We start from the raw sequence: 4,087 nt of genomic DNA on the forward strand, positions 1-4,087 counted from the left end.
CCGCTGCTCAGGGACTGGCTGGGCATCGGTCGGCGGGTGGTGAGCAATTGCATTGTACATCACTTATTTTGTATATTATATTATTATTTATTATTATTATTGTTATTATTTTTTTTCCTTCCTTTTCTGTCCTATTAAACTGTCTTTGTCTCAACCCACAGATTTTACTTTTTTTTTCCCCAGTTCTCTCCCCTGTCCTGCTGTGGGGGTGGGGGGAGTGAGCGAATGGCCGTGTGGTGTTTAGCTGCCCGCTGGGTTACGCCACAACACATATAATAACTGGGGGGAGCCAAAGGGCACCCCAGGGTCATGAATGAAAAAGGCAGTGGCTAGGAGAAGATTCTGGTATGGTTGATGTTTGGGCAAAGGGCGTGTGGGATCCACTCCTGATTTAAAGGAACAGTGGAATTGAAAGCGGAGGGTGACAGTTTCTATGGGATCGCCCCCTGTGAGAGCAGGTACTTTGGATCTGGGAGTTTATGAGGCTGGTTGGAGGAGGTGATTGATTGGAGTGGCTCCACTTGCATTATATGTGTGTTGTTGTAGCATCGCAGGCAAAAGAGTCCTGTGTTGGGTAATTTTCACTTACTTTATTTGTTTTAACCACATGGGAGGCAAGCACCAGGGCTCCTGGCCGGCTGAGGCTCTGGAGTGCAAGGGGGCTGCTCACAGCGGGGCAGGGCCACCTGGAAATGAATGGGACCAGCATTGGGCAGGTCACAGACACCTCCCTGCAGGCACCCTGCAGTCCCACCGCCCAAACGTTGCCGTTTGCACCCAATACACTTAGTCAATATGACCACATTTGAAGGAATGTGTTTTGCCGCAGAGGCAATGCTAAGCAGGTTGCTGAACTTGCACAAGCCAGCACTAAGGAGAGCTTTGGAAAACAGGGAAAGGTGGAAGGAATTTGGGAGAGGAGCAGAAAAGAGATGGGGAAGATATCCCTGGAGGGAGCTGGGAAATGGAACAGGACAGGCTTGAGTTCCTCTGGGGGGGGGAATCTGAGGGACACCCCGTGGAAGGAGCCCAGCTCCACCTCAGCCCCCAAAAGAGAATTGGCAGATTCTGCACTGGAACTGCCTGAATCTGGAAACATTGAAAAAAGAGTGTAGCTTGTGGTATCGGAAACTTGTGAAGAGGTACGTTGCTTTGAAATCTTTCAAGCACCTGTGGGAGGACTGGAGAACCAAGAAGACGATGAGAACATACAGGTTGGTGTGCTCCAGGGTCTGAACTTACAGCAGAAGGAAACATGAGGATTTCTGAGGGAAAGTGCAACTGTTCGGCTCAGAGCTGAGGCAGGAGCTGTGTGCGACACAGGGCTGCAGCCGGAGTTAACGCAAGGTAAAATGGACAAGTCCCAGCTCTACAGCGATGTCGCCTCACACTCCCCTTCCCAACACCCCTTTCTTTTGAAAAGAGAAACTTGAAGCCTATTTTAATGTACGTAAAACTGTACACTTTACCATCCCCTCCCCACCGCCAGGGAAGGCAATGACTTAACCATGTAGCATGGGTTGTGCTGCGGATTACTAATTAGGCAACGCAATCAGTGCTCACCTGTTTTTTCTACAGTGTTATGTGTCTTCTCCGGAGAGCCTGATCTTGGGTTCTCTAGTTTTTCTTTCCTTGATAAATACAACGTACAAGGAACTTTTCCAGTCTTTCGTTTTTCGATGAGAGATGCCACATTCCCCAGAATTTCACAAAGAATTGAGTATCTGGGGTGGGGGAAGGCAGATGAAGCACACCCGTCTGCATGCAGCGCCTCATGTAGGGGACTCCTGCCTGCTACTGTGGGACTAACAATAGACTGATTTCATGACAGCTTTCACATTTTGTCCATCTGCCTTGTCCAATCTTAGTTTTATTTATATTTTTCTACAGTAAGACCTTTTTCACCAATTCTGTGTTATTGATCAAACCAAGCTTATATTTCAACTGCATTAACTAAAAATGCAATCGGGCTTTGGAATTTAAAAACAATGACGACTTTCTGCTGGCTTTGTTTCCAGCCCTGTCCAATTTAACTACACCATGGCTCCTTACAGTTGTATTTCACGGACATTTACTTAATCTATTAATTCTTTTTTTTGCAATTTCAGAGTAAGATTCTGACTTATCATCAATGTACTTCAGTATAATGTGGCTGTCATGTTCTGCAAGAGCTGTAATGAATTAGTACATGTAATTGTAAATAGTAGAGATTATTATAAATAATAAGGGAGAACAGAAAAATATGTGAAAGAAGTAAAGCTTAATAAGATGTTAATGACAGTGGATATTTAAAATAATTAGTTCATTTACTTAATCATCAACTAAACTGATATAAATTGATCATATTTTGGCTGTGTTGCACTGTCTTCTTCAATTATAATTTTCCATTATAAAATTGATTTTTTTTTGTTGTTTCCCAATTACAATGTTATATGAAAAATATGAAATGGTGACCTGCACTAGAAAAACTTGGTGGCTTCTGCCTCTCATGTCCTCCTCAGGAAGACAGATAGTAGCTTGGCAGGTTAATCTTCCCAGGGACCCCCAAGTCAACAGGGACAGAGCTGCTCCAGAAGGTGATTCAGAGCATGACTGTAACTGGGGTACGCTGCATTTGTCCTCAAGTTTGTTTTTCTTTTCCACAAGTCCTTTCTTCCATTTACTTTTTTATTGTTAGACAGCTGATAACCCAATGGCTTCGCACTGCAGTACTTAAGCTTGCAAGAAGAATGATTGTAAGTAAAATGCTCATTTGGCTTGGGTTTCCGATAGCGGTCTTCACATCTAATTTTATTGCTTTGTTGGTTAAAACAGTAACATAGGACCTTTCCTTTCATAATACCTATCCAGCAGGGAAAATTGGTTGTGTCACTCAGTTCCTCAGAGAAAGTTCCAAATCCTGAGCTCCAGAAATGTTTCCACTTAACTTTTACATGAATATGTTTGAGAGTATGTGTAAATAGGTTTTGGTTTTTTTTTCCATTTGCAGACATATTTCATGGTAAGACTCACTCAGGAGGTGCATTTCTCTCTCTTACATATGTCTCATCCTTCCACTTTTATTGGACGCACTGAGGAGTGCAAAAATTCAGGTCAGTCTCTTGTAGGGGGAAATTAATTCGTAAATGTTACTACAGTTGTCTATGTAGAACATTGTCATTCAAGAAGATGTTGGCTCTGGAAAGACAATGTCTAATATAATTTCATCCTTTATTGAGAAGTCTGCCACATGCTGAAAATACAGGAGTGACACACAGAGAAATTAATAGCATTATATTTAGTAATAGACATGTTGTAGAGTGTGGACATTTTGATGTGACTGAAGGACTACTATATTCTGGAAGAGACCATTCCTTTTCTTACCAATTGGAAAAATTATTTCTGTGGCTTATTCTTCCCCATGCAATAAAAAACCCTGTGTGCTTAAGAAGTCTGACGCGTAAACAGATTTCTCATAATACATGCACTTTTCATGGCATTGGCATTACGGGTTATGACTGTAAAGTTTTGTTTATGAGATGCCATCCTTGTTAGTCTTAGGTTTCTTAGGTTGTTGGGTGGGTTGTGGGGTATTTTTTGGGGGTGTGTGTTTTGGGTGTGTGTGTGTTTGGCTTTGTTGTTGTTTTGGTTTGGGTTTTTTTTGTTTGTGGTGGTTTGGGTTTTTTTGTGGAGGGGAGTGCTTGTCTTGTAACTTGAGCACAGATGTGGGACTTGAGCAGACAGTGACAGCTCAGAGGGGAGTCCTGATATTCTGTGATGATACAGTTTGTCTAGTGTTTTGGCAGCTACTGCCACCCCATGGTTTTCCATAATGGATGAATGCTGCAGAGCTTTAATACGTTGCATTTCTCCAGAAACCTCTCATAGGTCAGAGAGAAGACAATGAATATTCTTTTTGTCTTACTCCCTCCTTCTCTATGTCCCCTTTTCAGAAAAATCCCCTCTGCAAGGAAAAGCAAGTATGGCATGAGCAGCGTTGCTTTGGTTTAGGATGGGTGAGTCCTTCCCACTGGATTTACAACTACGTATTTAAATATTCATTTTGGCTCCCAGGAGTTTTCACTGAGTGATGATATCTGCTTCAGCA

Source organism: Pygoscelis adeliae, unplaced genomic scaffold, assembly GCF_000699105.1.
Source record: "Pygoscelis adeliae isolate BGI_AS28 unplaced genomic scaffold, ASM69910v1 Scaffold113, whole genome shotgun sequence".
NCBI lineage: Eukaryota > Metazoa > Chordata > Aves > Sphenisciformes > Spheniscidae > Pygoscelis > Pygoscelis adeliae.